General features: G+C 33.0%; 1 long non-coding RNA gene across 1 annotated transcript in view; it reads right to left on the bottom strand.

The window, feature by feature from the left end:
* Positions 1 to 14,298, bottom strand: part of LOC112821763 (uncharacterized) — a 100,929-nt gene extending 86,631 nt beyond the window's left edge. The window contains exon 1 of the long non-coding RNA XR_003207541.2: positions 14,220 to 14,298. This is a non-coding gene — a long non-coding RNA (uncharacterized lncRNA). The remainder of the gene's footprint in view (positions 1 to 14,219) is intronic.
* Between the last annotated feature and the right edge of the window lie 202 nt (positions 14,299 to 14,500).

Genomic DNA, 14,500 nt, shown 5'->3' with positions numbered 1-14,500 from the left:
TAAACCAGGAAATCTCACTTAAACATGAGCCTTAATAAGTTTGGAAGGGGGACAGTAGAGAAAAGGCCAATATATTCACACTATTAATGCCTCAGAGTATTAATTTAATAACTATAGAAATTTAAGAACATCCATGTTGGGTTGCTATGAGAAAATTTGGGGGAAAGCAATGCAGGTAACTATGGAAGGGCTGAAAAAAATTAGATTTTAGAAGATTTAGAAAAACATAGAATTTTAAAATGGTCAGATTTTCTCCTTTCCTAGTAAAGGGTAATTCTCAGAAGTTCCTCACCATTTGGTTATATAAACTATGTCATTTACAAAATTGCAGAGTAGTTCAATTTACAAAGTAATTTAGTAATTACAAAGTATTGTAACATTTCCTTATTTAGCATTGGCACCATAAGATTATTTTGAGCTAGGAATATTCAAAATTAAAAATATGGCATTAACTATAGGTTCATATAACCATTGATATTATGTTTCAATCTTACTTAGACACACTTTAGAAATAAAATGTTATTTTCATTCAAACAAACTGAGCTGATTGGTTCATAAGGGGAAAAAAATCCCTTCCTCTGCTTAATTATTTGATAATCACTACAATTATTCCCTATTAAATCTTAAGAAGGCTCTATAATGTGATTGATCCATTCTAACTAAACTTTTCATGTAGCAAATATTCAACATATTTCATGCCATTAAATTTATCTTTCATTTTTCTTTATATTCCATGTAATCATTTCAACTGTATTCCTTTTCCCCAACATATTTTTCTCATTAAAAAATAGCCATAGGGATGGGTGCCTGGGTGGTTCAGTCGCTCAGTGTCCAACTCTTGGTTTCTGCTCAGGTCATGATATCAGGGTCTTGAGGTCAAGCCCCAGGTAAGGCTCTGTACTCAGTGGGGAGTCTGCTTAAGAGTCTCTCTTTCTCCTTCTCTCTTTGCCCCCCCTTCTCTCTAAAATAAACAAATCTTTAAAAAAATAGCCATACGGAAATCCAAACAATATTTAAAAATATAAGGAAGAACATTCAATACATAAATACAAGGAATAATGTTAAAACCACCCAAAATTTCAAAAGGCAAAAGCAAAGTTTTTAATGATTTTTTTATATATATATGAATATATATAAACTCTGTCCAGAGCCAAACTACTTTCAAATAACTTGACCTTAGTACTAAGTCTAGCTAAAAATGTCATGTCTTCTTTACAGTAATTTTCTTCTTACAGGCCTTTTGAATTTTCCTTTACATGTCATTACAATTCTAAATATCAAATATAATTTAGTATATTTGAACCTCTACTGGGATTCAAGGGAGTGTCCATTTTCTAGTCCAGAAGTCTTTTGACATTCATAGATGCAGAGACAGAAGAGGAGTGCCTCTGTACTTTACAAACTCTACCTATAAAAAACATGTCTAAACCATGCCAGGGCAATGGTGGGGAGGACCAGGCAATAGAATCAGTGTCCTCATCTCCACTGCTCATCTCCCTCTACTCCTGCCTATCTCTAAATTTCAGTCTCTTGGAGCATCTTTAATGACTTTGAGAGCAAAAACATTTGTAGGCTGCAAATATGGAGCTTATAGTTAGCAAGCATTTTCCTGAAAGACACCACAGTGAAACAATCTTCATTTTCTTTAACTATATTTGAATGATAATTTCGAAATCAAAAAGAAAGAACGAAAGAAAGAAACTTTCTGTTTTGTTCTCTAATCATAATGTGAAGATTTGGCCAATTTTTCTGTAAGGTTGTTTATTTTCTTAGGAAAATAAAATTAAAGAGTCTTTCTTTTTGTCTACACACATAAAATCTGTTATTTAATTTATGTTGAATTTAATGAGCAATTAGCCAATGTATTATAACACAGTCTGCTGTTAATGGGGAATGGCAATTCTGTTTAATGATTATTACATAGCTTTATTGCCAAAATGCATCATTAATACACATTACTAAATTGGCATGGAATCTGAAACACAAACTGCATTAATCGTTTCCTTTTCATCTTCCCCATATTTTCCTTCTACACCATTGCAAACAGGTGACACCTACAGAGAGCTGGTTGCAATGTCACTAACTCTTTTGAAGCAGATGTCCACCACAGCTTCGTAAGCACAGTACCACCCAGATTCACTCACATATCATATTCTAGAAATTAATCACAGAGGATGGGAAAGCAGATTATGTGCTTTTTTTCTTCTGGAAAATTTAAGTTCGAAAAGAGAGCTCATGCCAGCATCACACATTGCCCTCCCAAACTAAGAGGGAAGGCTAATAACTAAATATAATTTTGTAAGTGAGTTGATTCTGCCCTGCAACGTAACTGCTTGCAAGTAGCAGGAAACTATTTCCAAAATATGAGAGTCAGGACAAAATGGAGTTGAAATACTAATTTCTTTCTTTTTGTTGTTGCATTATTGGTACTCTGTTAGAATTCTTAGTATTTTTTTTCCCAGTGCTGTCATATGTCTATAAAATGAAAGCAAATGTGATTCAATCATAATAGAATAAGCACAATGACAGAGGGTAGCTAAAATGATATATCAGGAATGACATGGGAATGTGATTTAAGGAGAAAAAACTTACTTGCTTTTAAGCCATCATTGCAGAATGTGTTAGTGAATGACAGCTTTCCAGTATTTTCCATGGCTCCCCTTATCAACTTCATCTGAGCTCTCCAACACTCCCAGCAGTTCCTTCCAGTGTTATCGTTACTTAGTGTGTTTCTTTATTATGGGACAGAGGGTTGAATATACACCATTCTTTACTTTTCCCCTAAGATATAAAAATGCAATGATAAAGTTGTCTTATCATTGTTTTAAGCAAATAATATATGTAAAAGTTGAGAAACATGTTCTTTGAGGATCTGGACCTGAAATCTTAAGACAAAAAAAAGCAGTTTAAAATTGATTGCTGGATAATGGTAAATTATGAGATATCTATATTTCTCTCTTTTTGTCTCTCTCTCTCCCTCTCTCTCTGTCTCTGTGTGTGTGATGTATAAAATTGTTTATAACTTTGCTTTCTTTTCATTTCCATATTTCCATTAAAATGAAGCAATATTTCCCCAGAAGACTATAGTTTGCTAGGAACTCATAAAATTAGAGACTAGAAAAACTGAAAAAGAAATGAGGAGAACCACATTTAGCTCCTCTTTATTGCCTATAACAGCATCACATAATACCAGTGATGAAACAGCAGTTCTCATTTCGATCTTTTGAAGTCCTATATGTGTACTGTATCTCAGCATTGGCAATCATAGTTGTGTTTGCTAAAGATTCATTATGTTCTTTTGAGTAAATAAATACTATAATTTGACCTAAAATGTTACTTTACTTGTATTCAACTCTTATTGTCTTTAGTGATATTCTATAGCAAAATGGAAAGCATATCTCCGGGTTTACTGATGCCCTAATGATAGTATAAAAAATACTAGGCATTTCAGGACATGAAGTATAACTCAATAATTATTATTGTATTTCAGATTACAGTACACCTTTTTGTACATAGGGCAACTCATAAATGTTGTGAAGATTTTTATACATGGGTAACCGGATTAATTGCCATTTTTAGACCACAGGCATGGAGACACGTTTCTATCTAAAAAAAACTAAATTTGTCTCCTGAATGATAGCAACTAACTACTATAAAATAAAGGAAAACATGGGGTGCCTGGGTGGCTCAGTCGTTAAGTGTCTGCCTTCGGCTCAAGTCATGATCCCAGGGTCCTGGGATCAAGCCCCGCATCGGGCTCCCTGCTCAGCGAGGAGCCTGCTTCTCCCTCTCCCACTCCCCCTGCTTGTGTTCCCTCTCTTGTTTTGTCTCTGTCAAATAAATAAATAAAATCTTTAAAAAAATAAAATAAAGGAGAACAATTAAAACACCCCTTAAGATTAATAAAGTAGATAAATGAATTTGATACAGATAGATACATAGATGATAGATAGAAAAAAGATGATAGATCAAATCTATATATGTTTCTAAGTTAGTCTAACTTGGTCACTCTACAATTACTTTATAACTTTCTACCCAGGCTTAAGTAATTGACCAATATATTGAGATGAAATGCAATCCACTGATCAGATACTTCTTACCTGCCCATGTCTGCTTTGTTTCTGGGTGGTACCCATAGAGTGAGATCTTGCCTTGACTCCGGGAACTACATACTGTCTTGAAAGTACAAATTTCCATGCATGAGTATCCCAGTGCCCGCTGCAAATCTCTCTTGCTTTAACATTTGTGCTTCTGTTGTCAGGTCCTGCTATGCTTTTCTATGTCCATTTTAGAGACATGTTTATTGCCTACTGATTGATTTGATGAACTCTAACAGCTGAGATTCTACCCAGAGCTAATGGTTCTCTTCCCCTAGAGAAAAGCTCCAGACTTCTGTGTGATATTCATATTACCTTCATTAATTAACTACCCTGGAGATGGTAAAAATTCTGTCTAGACTGGTTTTTAGAGATTTCTATTCTATAGCTTTTATTTAGTTGCTGACTGAGCCCAAATTCTCTTTAACTATGACCATACTTGTCATTACAGTCTTTTATCTTACAAAGATGTTTGCCAAAATAGACAAATGATAACAAATGTTTATGTTAGCCCTTTTGTTTTAAAGATAATTTATTATGGAAAAGGAGATTTTTTTAGAAGTATAATCCCATTGCAGAAATCCTTTCTATATTGCAATGTTTTATGTCCACATTGTACTTCCCCAATTTAAATACAAACAGTTTAAGAAAGAGACCATAGTAGATGAATACGAAAAAATCACATATGTTTTGGATTGAGTCATGTGGAAAGGCAGATTCCAGACCACATAAGAAGGCACTTTTTAATGGCTAGAGCTACTCCAAATGGAGTAAGATAATTCAAAAACAAGTGGGTGAACTTGGAGATATTAAAATATAGAGTAACCAATTACTAAATGGTAATGCTATATGTGACTCTTAAAATATGAGCTAGAATAGGATTTGATCTCTAAGATAATTCTGAATTTGATGATTATACAATATACAATATTGTGGAATGGTAAAAGTGTAACCAAGTTTATAAACCCAGCTTTTTCCACATGCCATAGTCCCTTGCTCAATCTGCTAAATTTTCCTGATCTTCTACACTCTCATGTGCAAAAATAATGCTTTCTTTCAGAGCTATGGTGAGGACAAAAGAGTTTGTAAACTTCTCAGATACTTGATTTGTAGGCAACATTATAATTTCATTATAATTGTTATTAAAATGATGTTTGAAGATGTTTAAGGGCCACCTAATTCAAATACTCCCTTAAGTGCTTAAATTTTCTTTACAGCATTATCTCCAGATGGTTATGTAAGATGTAGTTGTAAAATTTTAAACCATAGATTTTTTTCCTTTTCAATCTTACAAAGGCTGGATACATAAAATATATAAATGTGGGATTGTTTTTACTGAATTAGGGATGGAGGTCTCTTGTACTACTAACTTGCCTCCTTGGTTCTGTGATATCTTCTAAACTTGAAAATCACTGACTATTAACACATTTTCACAGCAGTATAATACTATTTTTTCAGGTAGTCCTTTCCTTATTTGAATAGCTACCAGTATTAGAAGGCTTTTTCATGTGGTGAAAAAAAAATCTGCCTCTCAGGCTCTTCCTCATGATGGTGGCTCAATAATTTGGGGCCAAACAGGACAAGCCTACATGTCCCTCCTGTGAGCATTCTCAAATGTTTGTAAACAAAAGTTAGTTTTCCCCCAAGTCTATCTTTCAAAGATAAACTTCCCCAATCTTAAGGAACATACTTCATACACATTTGTATGTGTCCCTAAACCTATCAACATTCTTTTATTTTGTTTTATTTATCTTATTGTTGTCACTCTAACACTCAGGTTATTATATGACAAAGTATAATAAGACTATGTCCTCTTTTATTCTCAAAATATAATGTAAATATTTATTCTTTTTAGTAACCATATACCATTATTGAGTAATTTTGAGGTTTCTTCCAACTAAAAGGCCTAAGACTTTTTTTACATACTGTGTTCCTAAAATTCAGCTGTCTCATCCTGAATAGGCAGGTTATTTTTTTCTTTTGACCCAAATCTACTTGATTTTCTTTTTAAAAATCTGTAACAAGGATAATAAATATGACAAACTATTAATCCTAATTATTGCTTAAAAGTGTAAAGATAGATGTAAATGTAAAGTTCTGGCAACGTCTGTCCAGGGTGACAATGAATGGTTGTTGAATGTCATTGAACATGGTTATTTCAGCCATCCAAAGCTACTATAAGCATTTAGCTTTTATTTCTTCCTCTTATGCATAAAGGACAAAAAAAGACATGTTCACAAGTTGATTAAAAAATGTTCATGTATTAAATTTGTTGTGCCTTCATCTACTTGTACTGATCATTGATGATGACAAAAGCAAAAGGTCAGTCTAAGTAAAAATCTACTAACCATTTGTTAAATATTCGTATCTTAGACTCCCACAGAGTCAGTACATTTATTATATGAGTATAAAGCAAGGATGCTGAACTTTTGACATATATAGAATCTGAGGCATGATCACCGTCGATGATGGTACAAATGCATATTTCGTATGATAGCACAACATTCAAGTTAAACCATTTATTCTTGTATTAATAGTTATGACGAGAAAGGGAATAATTTTGCAGTTTGTGTATCTATAATAAAAGCTTCAAGTGAGTCAATTCCTTTGTTAAAAAGATGTCTATAAAATAATTTCAAGAATAAAATTTTTACCATAGCTACAGAATTAAAAACTATAGAGAATGGTCAATAGGTGTACAAAACAACCTTCAAGTTAACTCTAGTGCTGATGAAAACACTGGAAATATTGGATCTCAATTCCTGAGTAAGATAATAGGCTGTGAGGGGAATGGTCAATCATTTGAATTTAGATAAATAGACTAGTTCTGAAAACATCATGAACATGTAGAATATTGCTACAGAACAGCCTGCTTCACATTTTGAGCGATAAACATTCATTTTCTTCTTCTAAAGGAAGTAAAGCAAAGCGTTTTTAAAGAAAATAGTTGTCAGGATGGAAATATAGGTGTCTGAGCTTATGCAAAAATGTATGTCAAAATCTGAGAAGAAAAACTGAAGATGTCTGATGCCCAAAAGGATATGTGCTTTAAAATCACAAGTGAAGCCAATGGAGTTTATTTTCTCTGCATTAATGATGATCTTTATGCATAATTCTTTTCAAAAGATCAAAATGTCAATCAAGCTTAGTATGTAGAAACTATTATTTCTAAAATTCAGAATGATAAAACTTTACCATCTTTGAGTCTGTTTTTTTAAAAAAAATTGTGTCACAGGTTCTGAATATAATTTAAAAAAAAACATTTAAAATGGTTAGAGCAACAACATTCCTTAAATGTATTTATGTATAAATACATATATTTAATTTTTTCTTCTTTCCTTTTCCGAAAATCTTTAAATGCAAGGAGCAGCGTATTTTGAAGATGTGAGTAGTCTCTCAAAGTGCCTGATACACTGAAAAACAGTTTTTAATGATACCAGCTTCTGGAAAGTTTATTTTTAAAAATCATTGGCATTATTATTTCATTAAAGTATATTAATTTCTTTAAATACAATTTCGAAATAGTAAACACCATAAAGACAGTTTTTATGGTTGAATTAATATGGATTTCTTTTTTTCTTATTATATGCATTAATTTATATTGTCAGTAATTTACTTGCTCTTATATTATTATGAAATTAGAAAAAGAGTTTATGCCATTTAAAAATTATGTGACTTCAAAAACTGTTTATCTTCCTTTATTTAAATAATTCCTGAAATGGAATTAGCTATTTTAATGGACTTCTATAAAATTAATTTTTTATTAAAATTTAAAAAATCTATTTTTAACCATAACTGAAAAGACTTTATTTTCAATTTTATTTTTTAATAATCCACAAAACAGACAAAGTTTCAACATAGTAATTACTCATGTGGCATTTTATAAGAACTGGCTATTTTATTCTGATGGGTTATTAACATTAGGGCAGATAAATTGAGTGTTATTAATAAATGTGTATATCTCCATGAAAATATGGTGTATTAAGGAAAAAAATATTATGACATGAATATTTGACATTTTTATACAGTAGTTCCAAGCAAACTATTTTATAACCAACATGTTTTAAACTGCTATTCTTTGTGGTCTGTATTTTTTAACCCTCTAAGTTACAAGATAATATAATGGGACATAGGAAAACATTTGAATTGCAGAGTTCTCTTGTCTTGAGATCATATATTGTGTTGCTTTATTTTAATAATCAAGAAGATTATATTTTAAAATCATTTAACAAATCTTAGCATTAAGATTTGTTGCTACGTTTTAGTCAATGTTTTGGGATCTGGAGATACCTCAGTGAAGGAAACATTTGAAAACATTCCTGTCCTGAGTTTTACATTCTAGCGTGTATGTTTGAATAAATGGGCAGGAAGTGGATGTCACCTTCCTTGTACACAATAAACGTTTTGATGCTGTTGACAGCTCCACCTTCTTGATAGTCTCTCTTGGCTTCTTTTTTTTATTTTTTTTTAAAGATTTTTATTTATTAATTTGACAGAGAGAGACACAACGAGAGAGGGAACACAAGCAGGGGGAGTGGAAGAGGGAGAAGCAGGCCTCCCGTGGAGCAGGGAGCCTGATGCGGGGCTCGATCCCAGGACCCTGGGATCATGACCCGAGCCAAAGGCAGATCTTTAACGACTGAGCCACCCAGGCGCCCCTCTCTTGGCTTTACTTCTTTGCCGAGTCCCATCCTTGGTTCTTCTTTTCTACCTGCTTGATCTTAGTCTCCTTTGCTAAGTCCTTCTTTCAGTACTTTGAATTTTGGTGGTTCTAAAATTATGTCCCTTGGGACCTTTGCCCCTTTATACTCTTGCCCCAAACATTTCCATTTACTACCAAGGCTTCATCTAACATCTTTATGTATGTGATGTCCAATTCTAATCTCTGCTCTAACCCACGCTTTTTAATTCCAGATCATTATTTTAACTGTTTCCTGATCATATTCCCCTATGTACTCCAAAATAAAGTTCAAGGCAAAAGCAGTGTGTAGGCAAATAGGGTAAGCTTAACTGATAAATAGTAAATTTAAGAGAACCTGAGTACCTAACAACATATCCTATGTAAAATGCAAATATTGATAGAAATATATACATATATTAAAAGCATAGCAGTAAAGATAGCCTTTAACATATCCCTCACTCTGTGACAGGCTATTCTAATAAATGATCAATACAATTACCAAGCATCAGAATGCATTAATTAGTACACAAATATAGATTTGTCAAATATTGTAATCAAAAGAGACTAGATTTTTTTTCAAGAACTTGCGATGCCTTTATAAAATTTCAAATGTAGAAAGTGTGTCCCAGTAAAAATCTGTAACTACAACAACAAAAACAGAAATTCTATGTGAAAATTAATAACATGATTCTGCTACGTAGAAAGTTTTAAATATTCCACAAATAATATTTAAATTATGGTTAGAAAACCAAAGCCATTAATAATAGTTACAAATTAAATACTAACAAATTTAACTCAATAATAACTTAAAATATTAAGATAACATTATCAATTAGAGTTCATTATTGAAGTCAAACTTACTAATATTATTGATCATATCTACAGTGAAAGTAGAATAATTATATATTTTTAAATCTTAAAAATTAAGTTTGATTAAATTTATCATGTATTCCTCATAAAACTCTTGACTGACTTGATGTGGAAGTTACTTCCATAATATGTTAAGGAATAATATTTAAGACAAGTAATTAAGATTTTATTTAATGGCAAAAATTTTAAGACATTTTCATTAAAATTAAAAGGAAATAGAGGGGAGCCTGGGTGGCTCAGTTGTTAAGCATCTGCCTTTGGCTCAGGTCATGATCCCAGGGTCCTGGGATCGAGCCTTGCATCGGGCTCCCTGCTCTCTGGGAAGCCTGCTTCTCCCTCTCCCACTACCCCTGCTTGTGTTCCCTCTCTCGCTGTGTCTCTCTCTGTCAAATAAATAAATAAAATCTTTAAAAAAATAAAAAAATAAAAGGAAATAGAGCTCCTGAAGTTCTATAGGAAAAATTAAAAATGCATTTATAATAGAAAATAAAATTATAAGTACTTGAGAATAAACTTAAAAAACTGGGCAAGATCTCTATGAAGAAAAATTTAAAGTTAATATGAAAAATATAAATGAAGATCATGCAATAGGTTTAATAGGAAGAAATGTTGCTTGTCTCATAGGACCACTCTATTCCTGGGATACCTCTAACTCATACTCACCATGGGGATGTGTTCTTTTCTCTAACTGGGCCACTTCGTTCCTATCACCATTAGCAGCTTCATCTTGGAAATTGGATCTAGCCTCATTGTTACCTCTCGTGGCTTTTTTGACAATCCAGTTTAACCTAGAAACTCCAAATGTCCCCCTTACCCCAAATTGCTACCAGTCATTCTTAAGTTTTCATAGTAATTATCAATATCTACCAATTATTCTGATTCTAAAGTCATTTTCTGGTTTACTATTGTTTCATTAATACTATTTTTGCACTTCCTCCAAAGAGAATATAAGTTCTAAGAAAGCAGGCAACACACAGTCCTGTCTTCTCCTGCATCTCCAAATCTAGAACAGGGCCCAATCCAAAATAGGCTTGTAATAAAAATCTGTTATAGTCATTGATCAGTATGTCTTGATACATCTCATCGCGTAACTGGTTGATGCAGCCTCTAAAAGTGGATTTGTAGATCCACTAGCTGAAGGAATGTTTGTAATATCTAAGCCTGGGAAGAAAAAGTAGAGAATGGAGAAGAGCTGGGTCTGTTTTGAAGATAGTTCCCCAGCCATTCCTCACCTCTGCAGGAACCTTAAGGGGAGAGAACCTGAACACTATGTCTGAGACCAGTATGGCCTCGAGGGACTCTGAAATACAGGCTTAGGAATCAGTGCTCCAGTATTGTGGTGAAAATGTGTGTGAGAGAAAAAGAGAAAGGAGTTGTCCATGTGTATGCAAAAAGAAAAAAAATACAATGTGTCCTTGGCAGATTGAGAACTCTCAGAATTTGAATATTCTTTACAGTGTCGTAGGCTTTTAAATTTTGCAAGACATAGTAGACAACATTCTTGGAGTGGCTGTCAATGTTATCAAAGCAGACTTTAGACAAAATAGGAATGAACACATGTCGCAGTTAACAGCCATCAACAGCTTCTAGTGAGGTAGATTTATGGCAAAGAATCTAAGAAAGCTGAAAAACATTATGTCAAACATTTTAAAAGTTAGGTGCAATTAAGAAACTCCTAGAAAAAGTTCAGTTAACAAACCCTTCAAAAACGAATAGATAATCTGCGTAGCCTATAACTACTAACAAAATTAATGCATCAAATTAAGTCTTCCCACAAAAATACACCAGACTTACCTGGCTTTATTGGTGAGTCCTACTAAATATGACAAAATAGATGATGAGCTTTGCCTCAAAAAAGAAGAGGGGAAAAATACACAACTCATTTATGGGATTAGTATAACATTAATACCAAACCAGATTGGGACAGTATGAGAGAGAAAATTTTCAGATAAATCTCATTCTTGAATATAGATACAAAAATCCAAAAGCAAAATCAGCAAACAATAGGATAGCATTATGAAGAATTTGAGGTTAACCCAGAATTTCAGGATTGATTAAACACAAAGAGTTAATGTAATTCACCACATTAAGAAACTAAAGGAAAAAAAATCTAAATAATCATTTTGATAACTGCAGAGAGAAAAATGTAAACTACCAATCTATAATCTTTCATGTTAAGTCCCTTAACATAAGGGAAAAAAGGAAATTTTCAAAATATGATAAAGAACACTTACTCTAAGCTTACCCATAAAATATATTAAAATAATTTATTCCAGACATTATAAATCCAGACTATGGATATCCACTGTGAACAACTGTATCCCATCTTTTACAGAAGGTTCTACTCAGAGTAAAAGGAGAAAATAAAGAAATAATATGTAAGAATTTAAAAAGAAGAAAGAAATATTTCAAAATGGGTACCTTACGATACTTTCAATAAGAAACCAAAAATCTATAGATAAATAATTATAATTAATGTATAATTCAGGAGAGCAAAAATGACAGAGAGGGTTTTAATGCCAGCAATTAAGTTACTAAATTGTTGGGTGGAGTACAGAAGCAATGGAGGTTACATGGTATCATAGAGAGACCAGGGAGGCCAGGGAAGGAGATCAGGGACCATAGGAAGCAACTACTACTCCAGAAGGAGATCTGATGATCTACCCCAGTGCTGGGCATTCCTATAGGAGACTCCAGCCTTGCCAAACCCTACATTCTTCCGAGCCCAAGTGCCTCTGCCCCAAGTTACTACCTAGTCACCACAGAACCAGAATTTGCTTCCAGTTACCACCACCACCTTTGCTAGAATCCTCAGTTTCCTAAAGTAATTGCTCCTTTGGCTGTTGCCCAGAGTTGCCTGTGGAAGCCTGTGGCTTCTACTTTACTCTGGCTTCCTTCTCGCTCTTTTTTTTGAGAGCGTTGCCTTTGGCAGAAGCTAATCATAGACCAGTTCTCACGGCATTCTGGGAAATGCATTTTTCAAGCATCTAGCTCCAGCAGTAGAGAGAGAGTATAGAAAGGTGAGTGTGGGCCATGCTAAAACATTTAAAATACTAGGACTAAAACTACAATTATAAAACTTTATTACAAGACATTAAAGAATATCTAAATGAATTTCAAATTATGGCAAGATTAGACTCAATATTACCAATATGTCAAATTTCTCCAAAGTGACATATAGAATCAATGCAACTTCAATCATCACTATATCAGCTATTTTGTCTTTTTGTTTATTTGTTTAACAACTCTAAAATTTGTATGGAAGACCTAGGTCCAAGTCACACCTAGAATAGAATTGCAAAGTTGCTCTGCCATATGTTGAGACTTGAGTTTATATATATATATATATATATATAAATTAAGACAAAGTTATAATAAGTGGAACAGACTACAGTACCCAAACTTACACATATATGCCAAATTGATATATTATAGAACTACCACTACCAATAAATAGGAAAATTACAGACTTAAAAATATGCTAGGAAAATTAGTTGACATTACTTTAAAAAACTAATTGGTATTTCTTTATTTTTCTCCTAATTGGTATTCCTATCTCACATCCTATACAAAATCATTTCCATGAAGACCAAATATATAGCAAAATTAAAACTTTTAAAAGGAAACAGGAGGTAGGAATTAATGATGTCTGTTAATCAAAGGCACTATTAGACAAAATATAAAATGAAAAAAACAAATATTTTAAAAATAACAGCTGAACAAATATTGGTACCCAGAGACTACAGATAATTTTTACATATTAAATACAAATTATTAATTCAATAGAAAATGAAAAAAAAAGCATTTCTTGAAAGAGAAAATACATCTGTTCCAATAAACACATGAAAAGATACTCAACCTAATTAGTCTTTGTAAAAATGCCTCTTACAGACACAATGTAATACAATTTTACACCCACCAGACAGAAGGTATTTAAAAGGCTGACAATACTAAGTGTTTGTGAGGATGCAGAACAATGTTGGTAAACTGTAATTTGATAAAATAACTTTGGAAAATGATTTGACATTATCTGGTAGAAATCAAAGATGTGCATATCCCATGACACCAATATTCAACTTCTAGAAATAAAGCCTTGAGAAAATCTTGCACATATACATAAAGAGCCATCACACAGATGTTCATGGAGGTCTAGTTTGTCTTAGCAGAACCTGGAAACAATCAAAGTGTTTATTGAAAGGAAAATAATTAAGTAAATGTTATAGTTATATATATATAACTAACATACATATTTATGTACATATAAATGTATATAGTTAACATACTGGCTTACTATAAAGAATAGAAAATTAATGAAAAATAAATATTTCAGAAATCTAAGACACTCAAATGCAGTTGTAGAGAAATTGTATTTCTCAGACACTAATTGTAGAAGCTCATGTGGTTAAAGAATAAACTTGGAATACCTTATCCTGTGGTCTAGCCTTGCCAGATAATTTACCCCAGCTCCATCCCCCCACATATTCACACCCTGATCTCATCCCAAAATGTACTTTTCCACTTGTGGCAGAAACAAATTCCACCCCAGTTTGCAAAGGAAGACTACCATTTACCTGTCTCTCTCCCAGGAAGGTTAGTGGCCATGCAAACACATTCTTGTCAAAGTCCTTACACTACTTTTCAGGGCTGCACATATTCTAAACACAATCTATCTCTTTGGCTCTGATTTCAAGCCACAACTATTTCCTGTTTTGCTTTTTCTGTTCTATATTTGTCCTCGAACCCACCCAGCAAGCTGCCAGCTCAGGGCCTTTGAACTGGCTATTCTTTGTAGCTAAAAGCTATGCACAGGCTCACTCTCACTTGATTCAAGGCTCTTCATCACCACAATAAT

The sequence above is a fragment of the Callorhinus ursinus genome, unplaced genomic scaffold, assembly GCF_003265705.2.
Source record: "Callorhinus ursinus isolate GAN/ISIS: 27379988/994484 unplaced genomic scaffold, GSC_fseal_2.0 scaffold8, whole genome shotgun sequence".
NCBI lineage: Eukaryota > Metazoa > Chordata > Mammalia > Carnivora > Otariidae > Callorhinus > Callorhinus ursinus.
Note: the sequence above shows the minus strand (reverse complement) of the source record. Positions and strands in the feature narration are given on the sequence as shown.